This window comes from Passer montanus, unplaced genomic scaffold (genome assembly GCF_014805655.1).
Source record: "Passer montanus isolate IOZ18808 unplaced genomic scaffold, ASM1480565v1 scaffold15, whole genome shotgun sequence".
Classification (NCBI taxonomy): domain Eukaryota; kingdom Metazoa; phylum Chordata; class Aves; order Passeriformes; family Passeridae; genus Passer; species Passer montanus.
This window is the reverse complement of record NW_024362051.1, coordinates 767,358-783,120: the sequence shown is the minus strand read 5'-3', so window position 1 is coordinate 783,120 and position 15,763 is coordinate 767,358. Positions and strand designations below refer to the sequence as shown.

At 39.8% G+C, this 15,763-nt stretch overlaps 1 protein-coding gene across 2 annotated transcripts in view; it reads right to left on the bottom strand.

Annotated features, from left to right (window-relative positions):
• Positions 1 to 15,763, bottom strand: part of SLIT3 (slit guidance ligand 3) — a 524,200-nt gene that overhangs the window by 255,663 nt on the left and 252,774 nt on the right. The gene's annotated exons all lie outside the window — the stretch shown is intronic.

Below are 15,763 nucleotides of genomic sequence, written 5' to 3'. Positions count from 1 at the left end.
TAGGGATTTATAACTTCCCCTAAAACATTTGTTATAGTACAGGGATTTACAACTTTCCAAACAAGACTGAAATGCTTTATTTATATTGCAGCTTTGCAGATCTCATTTTAGTTTGGGGTTTTTTCCCCTCCAGTTAAGAGGCACTGCTTTTGACAGCAGATGTAATCTTGTACATGTACTAGAAGATGTAAATAATAAATTCTAAAAATGTTTTGAAAATGCTGTTAAATGTTCCATTGGATGGAAACAGGTTAACAAGAGAGCACAAAAATGCTTTACTTTTGCTAGGTAAGTTTTACAGAGCAAGTATTACAGTCATGCTGTACCTGCACCTGTCTGCTTAGATCAAAAGGGTTAATTTTATAAGGGTTTGTTGGAGCACATTGTTTGTTTCAAAGGAGCTACACTAGCCAGATGCCAAGATGATACAATAAACAGCCATGCCAAATCTAATGAATTAAGAAAAAGAGAACCACATGAAGAAATTTTCACATGAAATCAGGTAATGACAGAAAAGGAAGATGAGGTTACATTGAAATAAGTAAGAAAAAGTCTAATATTCAAGTTGTAGAAAGGTTCTGAACATGAAGACTGATATATAACTGCCTTTATATCACACCTACGTGTTTTACTCTAGTAAGTAAAAAATTATTCATTTTAACACAGAAGCATTGGAACTTCAAATAAATCCATACACTAGTAAATACTGCAGAGAAAGGATTCATTTTCTGTTGAGGGATCAGAATAAACAACAAGATTAATTAAATTTGTATCATGCCATTTCTTAGAACTAAATTTCGCATTTAGCTACACTGCTGTTAACATCAAACAGGCTGACAGAGGCTTCTCGAAGACAGGCAAGGAAAAAAGCTGAAAAGGGATGATGGGCTCATTACAGATGCTAATGCAGTTTAATGACCAATTAGATTTCTTTTTTAAACAAGGTAAAAGCAGTGTAGGAGTCCAGCTGTGCTGCTAACAGAAGCCAAAGGAACTGCAAGGCGCTGGGAGTGTTGTGATGTGCATTATTAACCCAGTGCCAGATAAGCCTCTATCCAGAACAGTATTAATGGCTCAGAAAAACTCCCTGCTCCTTCAGCTTGAGCTATCTGAAGCTATTTGCATTTTCAATCCCTTTTCATACAGATTAGTTAGAAGGTGGTGAAACCCCAGTAGCCAGTGGAACAATATATCCTGGATATATTGCAGGTAACAGCAATGTGAATTCTTTCAGACATTTTCAGCACAGCCATGCTTCTCCTCACATGGTGGCTCTGCTGAATGTCACACCCAGGTCTTCTCTTGCCTTGGGCTGGAGCAATTCCAGCTTTCTGGAATCAGCAGCCCTGCTGCTACTGCAGCCAGGCTGAAGGGGACCGTGGCTGGCTCTGAGTGAGCAGGGCTGAACAAAGCCCTCAGCAGCAGCACAAATGACACCACAAACACAGAACCTCCTGCTGACACACAAGATGCACCCAGAGCACCAAAACTCAGTAACAGGAGCCCTCCATGGTGTGGTACAGCAATATTACATGGTGGCAAGGGTATTAAATGCAGGTCAGGAGTGGATCAGCTTGGTGATGTTGGCTCCCACATCTTCCCCTCCAGCTGTGACATACCTGCATGTGTGGTCACACATAAATATTAACTGCTAGACCACATATATAAACTTGATATATTTCTAATGCTATCACAGACCCTATTTGATTAGTAAGTGGCAGAAGCTCTAAAACAGCTACAACCCTCAAAATAAACATGGAACATCTACCCTTCATGAAGATGTAACCATTATTTAGGAAAATTAATAAATTTGCAGGTCTAAGCCTACACTTGTTATGAGTATTCAAATCCAGAATCACAGAAGCATTTAGGTTGGAAAAGACCTCAGAGATCATCAAGTCCAAGCTTTGAGTGATCACCAATGAAGTAGAGCAGGGCACTAAGTGCCACATCCAGCCAGTTCTTGAACACTGATCACTGGAGAATATTTAAAAATCAAGAATAATCATACCACATTACTGTAAGATTTCAGAATAAATATAACTCCATCTGTGAAAAAAAAAATCAGCTCTCATATACCGGAACCCCTGAGTTATCCAGAGTTATCCAGAGTTTAGATTCCTGGGCTGTACACACTGTGATCAGGTTTCATGCATACAAAACATTCAGGTTTTTTAAGATTTGTTTTGCATTTTATAATACTAAGCAACTAAAATAATATGGGTTAGAAGGATATCTGTTGTAGTGAAACAAATATGTGTTTCTCTTTGTCTTATACACTATACAGATACACCCAAAAATGTTTTTAAAACATATATGCATTTTTTTAACCTTCAAGTTTAGAAATAAAATAAAATATATTTATTTGCCTGAAGGACACAGAGTGGGTGATGTCCCACCTTCAACATTGTTATAGAAAGCACTGTGAAGTTCAGCAGTGGTTGCACAGTGCTGTAGTTTGAAGAATCCTTCTCTGTATTTAAGTGAATGTAGAAATCTCTCATGGAAAGCAGACAGCTCATCATTTATCCTGTGGTGTCTATTGCAAAAACTGTTTTAAAAGCCAGCCTAAGGTCTGTATGAAGTTACTCTGTTAAAGATCACACAACTAACAAGATCCTATCCTACTAAATTCATGTCACAAATGTCAGCCACTGATCCTGTAAAATGTTACCTGGATTTCTGCAAGGGAGGCAGCCAAATACCAACACACCACGCAGAAATCACTGCACTGAAATACCTTCTGGATCTGCTGTTTTATCACAACGCTGATAAAAACGTACATCAGCTGTTGGTTTGATAGCAGATGGAAGAGAATAAAAAGTAAACTGAGCACACACAAAGGGGAAAAAAGTTATCTTGCCAAGGAGTGGGTGATGTCTAAATTCAATACAGTAATAAAGGGTACTTGTGTAGTAAGCAGGCAAATCCCTAGTAAGTATAACAAATGAATCCTGACACCAGTCCATTTAATACACTCTCTCACACAGCCCTTTATGAATGTTCCTTCCACTAAAGCTCCATTGAGCCAATCTACTTCAATATTACCTTGTACTGAAACTACTGCACTCAGCTCTGTCTCCCAGATAATTCTTAGGAACTGAGCACTTTGTTCATCTGCCTCTTTGCTACCAAGGAATAAACCAGAAAACATTGTTAAAAGCTGATTCTAGAAATATTAAGGTTTCAGCATAATCAAAACTGTACTCTTTAGTGTTTGAGGAGGCTGGCTGGGGCAGCCATGAAGGAAAATACAAACACAGCTTGTAGACCAAAGGTGTTTTAGAAAATGCATTAACCTGCTTTAAGAGATGAAAGGGTAAAATTCCTAAAATAAAGGGCCACTTCTCCCTTGCAAAAGAGGATGAGTGTTATACAGCAGCTACCTTACAAAGAACTCTACTGATGTGGAAACAGCCCCCTTGCACAAGCCATGTTCCTTACCCATCCTGTGCCCCACAACCTTTCTGCTCACAGAACGTGGAGAAACCCCTGAATGCAAATGAGATGAACAGAACAAAATGACCTCAAGTTTAAATCCTATAAAATACTTCTAGCTAGGTTTTTACAAGCTCCTCTTTGAGATATGTTTAATTAAAATAAAAGCATGATATATGCTGCTGTGCAGAGCCATTCTGATAACCAGAGTGGCTAAGAAATAACGACATAAAAGTTCCCCTTAAGACAGTTATTTTAGAAAGGCACACAGATTACTGCATCGGCTGCTTGTGCGCCATTTATCATATGCCTACTAATTTTTCCAGTGCTTCAAGCATGTTTCAGGAGGAGTTTACGGAAAAAAAGAAAGATAGGGCTTTTATCTTCTAATCTCTCCTTCCCTTGGAAACAGAAAAAAAGTATTTTTCAATATATGTTTTTGTTCTGAGGAAAATTTAAAAGGAGAAGATCTCGAGCCTGCTGGACTTCAGCTGATGTTCAGTGTGTTTTCAGTTAGAAAATGCACATTTCTTATGTGCTTGTTGTGAGTTTGCCAGAAAATGACAAATATTTATTTTTTGCAGAGAATTTGTATATGCCACATCAGACATACCAGTCTCTCTCTGCTCTGGATAATCTCCAAAGGCTGTGACAATACAAAGCACATGAGAAAGCAGAAGGATCCTCAGCCTCCTTGTGGTGATAGCAAACTACTTCACTGCCTCGATCCAAAACCATTTCAAGACAGCTTTTGAAATCTGTTTTATTGAGAAGAAAATGGAAGAAGATGGATTATGTTACCTATGTAAACCCTTAGAGAGATGCCATTTTTGTCGACAAAAAATAAGTTGAAAACCAAGTAATTTTCATCTAAACCCTTCAATTTACTGAGAATCTGCTGTGGCTCTGGTTGGTAGGATGGGAAGGTACAGAGCCACAGTCAGCGCAAATCACCAGATTTTCCTCCAGCAGAGTTTGCAGGCCACAAGGCTCTGCTCCATTTTCTCTCCCTGCAGCATATTTCCAAATCCTAACTTGGTCTGATCTTTCCAAATTTTGCATTCACTGGAGTTCAGAGTTTATTCCTTGCTGCCACCAGGTTATTGCAGTCTCCTTATCTCCAGCATGCTTTCAGGAACTCGGGCTCCAAATAACAGTCCCTCCACAAATGCTACCAGAAGGATTGCCTTAGGAGATGATTATGGATTGCCAGCCCTTAGGCACAGCTCTCCAAAGCAGGGTGAACCCTGACCCTGCCAGCCCTGGCCACTCCAGCATCTCTCCCAGGGCTGTCACCACCTTGGGCAGTAACTCACTGCAGAGGCCACAGCTGGAGGTGTGACAGCCTCTGCAGCAGTGTCCCACATCAGCACAGGGATGTTTGTCCAGAGCACTGCCTTCTACCCCCATGAGAGATCACTGCAAAGGCAAAGGTCTGAGTAGCTCAGACAGACTTCACAACTGCAGGGGTACTAACAAAGCAAAGCCAGCACAGCCAGTGCCACATTCAGCACCAAGAATCCTTCCCCTGGGCTCTGTCAAGGCTTCCACCTCACTGTGTGACAGTTCTGACCTCCAGGAACTGGCCAGGAGCACTGCACCTGGCTGTGGGACAGGGAAGCAGTGATTCCTGCAGTCATTACAGCATAGTGGATGGACACAGGGTGAGGTTTGTGCTCCCACCAGCAGCATCACTGCTCACCAGTGCAGTCCCAAAGAGATTAGGGCCCACTGGAACAGCCCAGCTGGCTCTGCCCACTGAAATGAGCCAACACTGCACTCATTTATAAAAGGTAAGGTAATGGTGCTGATTGAGGCAACAGACACATTCCAGCTCAGCCACAGGACCTGAGTCCAGGCATCTGGAAACCAACACCGAGGTGAAGAGTAAGCAAAGGTCACAGAAAATTGCTACAAAATTGGGATTTATTTTTTTACTGAAATCTTAGGTAATCAGCAGCAGTTATACAGCTGGTGCCTGTCTGAATATAGAAGAGCCATTCTTGAACTGTCAAGCCAAGCTTCCCTCTCTTCATCAAGGCTATAAAGCAATAAAAATGTTTAGAGGAGGGCTCTTAAGAAAAAGCAACCTACAGAGCAGAAGGCATGAATGACCTCTGATTAGCAGCATGGTGCTACAGTTCTAGGTCAGAACACAGCCTTGGTATTTTTCTGCCTAAAATCAGCACTGAAAGGTGAAAAAACAAGCAGATGTAAAGAGACAACCAAAATACTACCAAGTATCTTTGCACCGATAGACAATCACCAGATAAAGCCATCTCAGTCACAGGAGAGTTTGGAAGGAACCTCATGTGGCTCTCCCTTCTCAAAGCAGGGCCAACTAGAATGGGTTACTCAATTTCCAAATTGCTTCATTTTCTGTATTTCAGTTTGTGCCCATTGCACTGGGCACCACTGAGAGGAGCCTGAGCCCCTCATCAAAACCCCACCTGTCTGGGGTATTCGGGTATTTACAGACACACAGACACTGATAAAACCTCCCTCAGGGCCTGCTGCCCTCCAGGATGAAGAGCCCCAGCTCTCAGCTTCTCCTTTAAAGTCAGATCTGCAGTTACTCCTGTTTCTGGTCCTTTGCTGGACTCTCCGGTAAGTCCATATCTATTTTTCTTTTCTTTTCTTTTTTTTTTTTTGGTTAGGTTCTTAATAATTCAAAACGTTTTCTTCCACCACTTCTATTGGAGACAAGACTTGATCTCCAGCTATGCCAGTGCCCCTACTAAAAATGCTTTGGAAAATCACTCACTTCCTGCAAAATTATAAAGCTTATATACTGTAAATATAAACATACATCTATACATCAATAAAAATTACATAATGGTTTTATGACATCAATTATCTCCAAAAAATGATGTCTTCAAAGGTGCCAAGTATCCACACAAGGAAATAATGGCTCCTAACACAGGTTCTCTAATACTGTTGGTCTTCAAGCCTGACAGGTTATTGATACAAATTACATGTAATTAGCCTTATTAAAGCCTATAGTACAATAATATTGCTCTCTGAAGGAACTCCCTGTGTTAATTAGCACTCCAGTTATAACCCATTCTTTTGCAGATTTCCTGGTCTGATACAGCCACTGTACCCTGTACAGCCCACATCTTGCAGGAAGACAAGAATCTGCCAGAGAGGCAGCTTTATGTCAGCTCCTTTCTGCTCCAAGGCACAGCACATGGGGTGGACAGCCCATGATTGAGTTGGGTTTTAAGCACCTTCCACGTGCAATAAGATCTGAGAGGAGCCAGGAATGTGTGGAAGAAAATTTTAGATTTAATGGACAATGTGTGTAGACGTTATCAGAAATCAGGATACAGAAAGATTTTTCCCAAGGAAAGGAATGCTGTCTCTCCCTCCTACATTCTGACAAATGAGGATCATTAGCTAGCAAGAAATCAAGAGAAATCTCTGTTGTTCCACTTATTTTCTTTGCTCCCATGGGTATGACAGCTTCACACAGAACATCTCCAACAGAGCAGTAAGTTTTCCATTCCCCCATAGCTAAACATTTCACTATTTCCAAGACCACATGTGAGCTTACCTGCAAGTGACCTGTGGCTTTTTATGGTTATTGATAACTAGCATAAAGAGCTGAATGACAAAGCCTGGGATATGAACACCACCTTTCCTGTCTTTTCCATTTACCCTCCAATTCTTCCCTCTCAAGCAGGAGAAGCAGCCTTTCAGCCAAAGGAGAAGGACTTTCCTTCTCTCAGACAGCTTGGAGAGCAGGCAATGAGCATCAGAAATTGTCTCCTATTGGAGTGGGTTCAAAACCTGCCACTCCCTGACAGAACAGGGAGTCCCCAACAGCAGTGAGTGGCTCTGCTGGCAGAGCCCTTTGGCCTCTCTGTTGAAGTTGTGCCATTGACAGGAAAAAAATTAAACCTTCCAGAAAGTCAGAAATAGAAAGTAGACAGTAAAAAGAGTTGCCTGGAGGAAGGAAAAGTTGAGTTGTCAATCCTTTCTGTAAAGCTATTTATACACTTTACCCAGTGACATACATGTGAATGTGATCTCCTGGAGCAGAGAGAAGAGGTGATCTCACAGGCACTGAGTTTAGCCCTCCTCTTCCCACCACCAGGATAATGACTGCACACAACTGACTTCAGAGATGAATTGCTTCTGATTCATGCCTGTGTGAAGCCAGAGTAAACCACTTAATTAGATTAACAGACCTAATAAGCAGGGAGCTGTGTAAAGATCTTAAAGCTCCAGCTTCCCCCGCGAGGGACATCCTTCACACATCTACCCTAAGAGTTTTGGGGTTTTGTTACCATAATAGCAAACAAAATCTCCAAAAGATGCACCCAAATTGCCCCAGCAATAACCTTTCTAGAGGTCTTAAAATCCTTTAGCCTCTACATTCAGGGCTAAAAAATAAAAACCTGCAGATAATTATATGCATTAAAGCATCAGATGGGTTTCACTGTAGGTGAAATACACAGTCCATTCCTTTAAATTAAACTAAAAGACATTTCCTTCCCCTCCTTTGCCTGCTCCCTCTCCCTCTCATCTGTAGGATGGGGCATGCTGCTTTTTCCTTAAGAAGCACACCAGATTTCCTGTCTTAAACACACTCTATAATTAACAACCAGCAAATAATGAGTACCCAGGATATATAAGTCTATTAGAGTGCTGGCAGTGCTAAAGACTCATGCTGTTTCACTGTGAGCTCCACTTGAAGAGGTGATTTATTGAGGACATTTTTTCATTAAGTAATAGCAAATGGTTTCCACCCTCGCAGTACCCAGCAATCTTCAGGGAACAGCACAGCGATATTGAGTCCCTTTCTGGAGAGGAACATTTCAAGGACTTTGGCTGGAACATAAAATGACAATCATTTACTCAAGGTCAGGAAAAAATAAGGGGAAATACAACCAGAGGTTAAGCATAAGGTGCTCGATTGCATAAGATCTGTCAGTTAGAGAAATAACACAGTTGCTGAGAAACTACCAGGAGCTCTAACTATACCCTTGCAGAAATAAAGAGGGCCATATTGTCACCATGTGTTTCAAAATACCATTATTATTGCTACTTCTGTAGTTGTTACCCCTAAAGAGCTAAGCTCTTATTCCCCTTAATTACTCTAAATACTTCTACCTTGAGTAAATCATATACAAAGCTCCACTATGAAGTGACACAGCTCTGAGCACTGCCTGGGTGCCAGCTAATACCACAACAATATTGGTACCTAATCACTTTAATCACCAACTTCCTTCTCCCCCAGGAGTAACCACACAGAAGAACAAAATATAATTACATTGGCACTCCTGCTACTGCACATCCACTTTCTCTGCAGCCCTCCAGAGCTATTTACTATGAGACTGTGCCTGCTAAAGGGGATTTCTTCAGTATACAGACATGCAAAAATCAAAATATCATAATTACAATACTTTGTCTTCCAGGCACCTAATGTAAGGCATTTAAATACTGTAATAATATTAAAATAAACTTTGCAACATTCATGGGTATTATTTTTCACACATCATGAATGTTGACACTGAATTCCCAGTGGCAGCAAACCAAAGTACTGACAGAGCTAGGAAAAGTCCACTGGAGCCTTGGCTCCCCAGGATCCAACACTGATTTTCTCAAATGTTTTCTCCCCCTTGTAATAATTAGAAACTATTGCCTACTCTGAAATAACTCAGGGATCCAACTCAGTACACACAACTACTAACACCGCCTAATCTTCTTTGATGCCAAGAAGAGATTTTGCTCTGACCTGTTCCCACAAGACAGAAATACCAGACAAAAAATTCACCTCCATATACTAAATGTATTCAACACCTCTTTTGTGTTAAAACAAAATGGGATTTTTTTCTAAATCATTGCAGTCTTACAGGAAAATATGACAACAGGACAGAAAATCTTAAGTCCCAACGTAATTCAAGGAGTGAGCTGAACACTGGAAAAGTAGTTTATTTCAAACACCCACCTGAGCCTTGAACGAACCTCCCTGCCTGATATATCCCTGTGCCCTGGAATCTGGAATGAAGGCAGCATGAGGTAACACCAACACACAGAAATACAATTCCATGGCTGTTCCCTGGCCAAGGCCGTGGCACTCCCACAGCGCTTACTGCAAACACAAAGGTACAGATTCACCCCGCTCCTGAAAGCGCCATCAGCTGGAAAGCACACAATTTCCTCTCAACACACTCAACAGTTGCTACGTGCTCGCTTTTCCATTTAAATTGACTCTGTTATAGCCTGAAGATGAGAAGAAAGCAAGAACAGAGCCCAACAATTCGTTCAGTCATCATGACTTTACTACTTCTCTTAATTCCTTTCCTTTAGTACCTCATGTAATGGGGGAGATTTTGCAAGAACTGCAGCTCCTCTTGAGAACAAAAAGCTGTTTTCTCAGAGTTCAAATGAGCATGAATGTTAACTTGTCATAAAAAGAGGCCTTGCCTTCTGAGCTCAGCCCCATATCTGCTCTGGGGGTGAGAGATGAGCAGCAGTCCCTGGGGACTCTGAACCCCAGAGTGGGCAGGGCTGCCTGGGCAGGATGGATATTGCAATTTGTGACTGCTCTGATCCCAACAGCTCTTCAGCCAGCTCCACACTGAGTGTCACCCCTTCCTTCTGGACATGATAACATCACCCCCTCCTGTCACTGCCACGGACAGGGTTTGCTGTTGAAATCCAACAGGCCCCAGTCATACCAAACACTTAGAGGGTTATTATAAATCTCACGTGGCAAAACATGCTTTCCATAATGCCTCTGTGAAAACACTCTCAGACTCCTCAGAAAATCTTAATCTGTCACTCTTGAAAACACAAAAACTGCTGTGTGTGCTCCCTTGGGAGGGAAAAAAAGATTGTAATTATTTTCTGCTCATTTTACCACTTGAAAGCAGCCATGTTTTCAAAAACCCAACAGATTTTTGAATCCTCCAGGAGCCAGAAGATGTGCAAGGCACTATTTTTATTCTCTTGACAGCACTGGGCCTCCTAAGGTCACATGTGTTTCAATGTGCTTTCACACAAGTGCCCTCCCAGAACAGCATCAACTACCAGATAAAATCACACTGCAGCAACACACACACAGGTAACACAAAACAATGTCTCATAAACAACTTCTCAATTATTAACTAAAACTTCTGCTTAATACCACTCCACTCTTCTGTCATATCTTCACTCATGATGTTTTCTAGACATTTAATTTGCCACAACCTGTACTTTTCCATGCATAGCAAGGGATACATTTTGGCTAACAAGCAAGGAATAGACCTTCTACCTGCCCAAGTTTCTCCTTGACACTGCAAAAAGCTCATGTTAAGAGACATTTGGCAACTTGCTAAAGAAAAAAATATATCTTTTTAAAGATATAAAAACTGTCCTGCAAAATAATCAGTTTGCAAAAGCAATTCTTTCAGTTTTAATACATCTGTTAACATCCTGCCCTTCACAGTAATTTCTCTTATCTGAAATAGTTTGTGCTGCTTAGAAAATCCCTGAAAAATAAGCAAAAAATAGTACTTAGTACAAGTACACACATTTATTTCATGGGAATCCATTCAGTACTCCTAATATCCCTTACATGGTACAATGAAAGATACAAGCAAGAGTTCACTGCACGCCTTGTCTTGCTCAGAACTGGATTCTATTAATCTTAATTACTTTAATTCATGACATTTAAAGCTGAAGTGTAGATTAGAGTGAAAGCTCAAATGTTTCAGCAGCCCTGTATTGTAACGCTGTCCTTGGGTTTTAAAAGGAAGGAAGGATTTAGAGAATTCACTTTTAGTCTAAGTTTTCAAATACCCATGAAGCCTGGATTTCATCCTGCCAGAAGAGTCTCATTTTACTTACCCAAACAGGGACATTCTGGCTTACAAAAGACAGCACATTTCAAGATGAAGATTTCCATTTAGTATAGCATAAATACTATTTGTATTTTTTAGCATAAATACTGTAACTAGGAGCCGAGTTAGTAAGTGAAATTTGTTAATTTAATTATTTAAAAATGCAGTTCAACTCAAGTTTGGTGGAAAGTATATTTCCACTGAGTTTCAATACACAGTCTGTACTCCAACACCCACAGCTTCAGAATTTTCCTAATGTTTAGCAATACTGCAAAGGGCAGAAGGGGACACAAAACATCATTTTGCAAGTGCCACATAATTCTTCAGAGCTATCACTGCCTTTCCCTCAACTAATGTTAAAGGTGAAAAGAGCAAAATCATCCATTATTGAGGGCCTGGTTCAGCATTTCTGTAATTTTAAGTACTTGTATGTGACACAAGTGCATGCAGGAAAGTTGGGTTTGTCTCCACTTGTGCTGATAATTAAATATTTCAGGTTTTTTTCCTTGCTTGTTTGACCGGGATATGTCTTTAGCCAGTTGACTAAATTATATTTAAATAATAATAATAAACTATATTTGAATATTCCCTCAGGATGTAGCAGGAGGACTGCAGGTCCCTTCAGAGTGGGTCAATTGCCCTGGGCAGCGGGACGAGTGATTTAGGGTTTGCTCAGCCAAAGGGATGTTGGATGTGAATCCCTGTATTAGTGCCCAGCCATTTGGCCTAAAAGGAAGAACTTAGCTGAAAAATTATCCTGAAGCTCAATTTTGAAGGATTTTCAACTGCCTGAATAACTCTGGTGACTGCAAAGGCCCTGTGGTGGTTTATTGGCATTTGTTGACACAACTGTATACTGTGAGTGCTGGACCTCATCCAGGCAAGCTCTGCTTCACTGACCAGTATCATCTTCCTAAAGCGAACATCTCCCAGCCCACAGAGATGTTCTTGCACAGAGCTGAAAGATCAACATGACTACAGATAACTGATATATTTAACAGAAAGTGAAGTTAACATCAAATTATAAAATAATTATATTATTTAGCAGCTACATGAATGACCCATTCTGCTGCAATGATCTATTCAGTTTCTAGGTATAAATAATAAATAAATAATATACACAATGCTACCTAAATCAAGGACTCTGCTCAAGCAGAAGATACTGGAAGTACTAAATTTAATACATGCAAGTAAACAGACCTTAGTACTATTTGGAAGGGATAGGACGTGTCAGGAAGGGAATCCAGCTCAGCTTGGAGCAACTTTGGGCTGAGATACTCACATTTTAGAAAAAGGGAAAGACAGAGAATGATAACAGGTGCCAGGAGGAGCATGGCAAAGAACATCAGAAATTCTGTCACAGAGCCAAGAAACAACATTGGAAATGTCACCATTTCCCATTGTCTTTTATTTCACTATTCACAGGCGTATTTATTGACCTGAGAAAGAGGAGTACAAGCAGGGAGTTTAGATGCAGCATCAAAAGAAAGCTGTGGGTAGAGCACTGAGTGTCGCAGTGCCTCATGCAAACACTGCATTTCAGCTACAGGAACCCAAGAGATTGGCCCCAGAAAAAGGCTGAAGATAGGAGATTTTCCTCATAACAAAACTGGCTTACAAAAGTGACAAAAAAAGGTTTTATTACTATAATGGAACTACCTTGATATTCAGCAGGGGCTACACCTGAATCACCTGCACCGCATTTCCAGGAGGTTTAACAAGAGAGAGAAAATAGATAATGTGAGTGCCAGACATTTAGCTGGAGGTACAGGAAAGGGTTGGTAAACTTGGAAGCATTTGAACTGACCCTGAACAAGGGACAGCAGAACAAATGGTATCATTACACACACTAAAACATGATCTGCTGCCTGTGTTAAAGCCTCAAATTGTTACAGTGAGAAAATCAAATAAATATGAGTATAATAATTTGCTTTATCATCTTAAAATCCACTGTGGCTTGCCCATTAACTACCAGTGGTCTCATTATTTAGTGGTGTTGCTTTGCCTATCTGTCATAAATAATAGCATTTCTTTTGGTTCATTTCCTCTCTGCTGCCTTTAGGAAGGGACACAAGAAACTCCTTAATAGTTTATTTCATTCTTTTAAAAATTGTTTATAGTGTAAGAACTAAAACGTGGTATTTAATCTAGGCTGAAACATAATTCTTATTATGCATAAAGTTTAAAATTATTTTAAATTAAACTTCTTGGCATAAAAAATACAAACTAAGGTCTCAAAGAAGTCTTAGTCTTGATCAAATCTATCACTCTTGATCAAATCTATCAAATTTTTTTGCTACTTGAATCAAAATAGAGATGTGCCTTAAAGTATTTAAGAGCTTCAGGGATCTTCAAACTCTTCAGATGTTTCAGATGTTTCAAAAGCCTGTATTGTGAGGGAAAATTGTGACAAAACAAATAAACGGACTGGAAATGCCCCTGACACCTCACAATCAACATACTTCCTCTTCCAAAAATAGCCCTAAAGTGCCTCATGGAAAGCAAAATCATGGAATGACTAAATTCAGTCCTTATGTAGAAGGAAAAAGTTTTAAGAAAACGCAAGTGCTGAGACATCAAAAAGTACTAAGTAAAATGTTCAGTACTAAGAGGTTATTTGATTAACTTCTTTGATTTCAACATTTCAAGTTGAAAGTCTTTACTCCTCAAAACCATTTTGATTCCATACAAACAGTAGATTGTTCCATTTCCCCTGAATTTAATTTTCTTCTAGCACTCTCTCTCCCAGTGAGACCCTGTTGGGGTGGATTTTCCAGCAGCACAATATGGTTCAAAGGTTCAGCCCTGCAGGTATTTTATTCAAGGGCCCCCCTATTAAGGCAGATGATTAAAAATTGTACATATCCACCAGATTTTATGGCAAAGCTGCTTTAAGCCCTGCAAAAAGGGAATGAGAGCAGTTTTAAACCATGCTTTAAACCTTCCCCATAGCCCTGATGATGGTGGGCAGCATCAGAGGAGCCCCTTCCTTTGAAATTTAGGAAAGATAATTATGAAATTACATCATTATGAATTTAAAGAAGAAAAAGAGGGGAAAAAAACCATCAAGGATTTCAAATGCACACAATTATACTCATTTTAGACAAGTACAAGCTGAAGAAAAAGTTCCAGGAAAAAAACAGGTAATTTTGCTATGGTAAATACTGCAGTGATGTTATACTGGGGACCCGTGAGGTTGAGTGGCATGTTAGAAAGGATCTGCTCACTAAATCCTAAAAAGCCCTTTCCACACATTTCCAGTTTGATCACACACCATAACAACAGCTGCAAAATGCTGCTGTCCAGCTTGTCTATTTAATAGCTTTTTAATTTTTTTTTTTTTTAAAGGCTGATTTCTCATGGAAATGGAAGTTCCTCATGGAGATGGAAAATTTACCCAGAAGTAGAGAAGAAATTAACTGAAAGCTAAGGGTTGAAATTCTGCACCAGTATCCACTAGGGATGACCACCTCTTCCTTGCAGAGTCCTGGACAAAAAGGGAATTCAGATCTCCTGATGTTTGGGGGAGCAGGAAGCTACAGTGGCTCCAATAAATAAAATCCATCAAGCACGTGTTTGAACAAAAGCACTCCTGGAAACTGCTCCCTTCACAAGCATAAGGCAATACTTTGTGTTTCCATGCAAAACTGATATTTCCTATGGGCAAAAACACTGCAGTAGGCATTCAAGTAATTTTTTTAAAGCATTCAAGTAATTTTCAAAGAGGGTGTTTTTGAAAAAGTTACTTTCTAAGAAGTCAAAGGTGGTATCTGTTCATATTTAAATTACAACTAAGTCAAAATAAATTCAGAAGACTATGAAGACTAAAGAATAGTAAGAGCTCATTCTGCTTCTAATTATGTTTTGTTATATAGCTAAAACTTAATTCACCAGATGATGCAAATCACACTTATCATCAAGGAGCTCCTTTAAACAGAAGGATAATCTTTTGCATTTGGCAAAAGATTAAATCAAAATTAATTGTCTTTATCAACTACAAAGATTGACAGTATAAATATGTGGATCAGTGGATCAATGCAGACCTCACAATGAAAATCCTTATAAAAAGGCAGGTGTATCCACATGGATTTTTTAATATTTTCATCTAAAAAGAAATCTGAGTATTAATCATTATGTAAATTAAGTGATCCCAGTGCAAAACTTTTACCTTTCTCCCACTTTAATGGATCATTCCAAAGTTTTTTTTTGTAATTTGAAAAGAAAACAAAAACAAAAAAAAAACCCAAAACATTTTTCATTACATTGAATATACTGCAATTGAAGCAGTGCACAAACAAGGAAAAAAAGGAAAACTATCTCATTTTCATGTCACTGGAGTAAGATTGATCCAGAATGCTTTGAAGATTGCTTTGCAATGCTTTTGCAAACTTAAAAAGCATCACTGCTTTGAGAAATAACTCTTGCTGCACATGGGAGGAATGCAATGTGCACGGGGGCCTGGTGCAGCTCTTCAGGGCTGGAAGATACTGAGA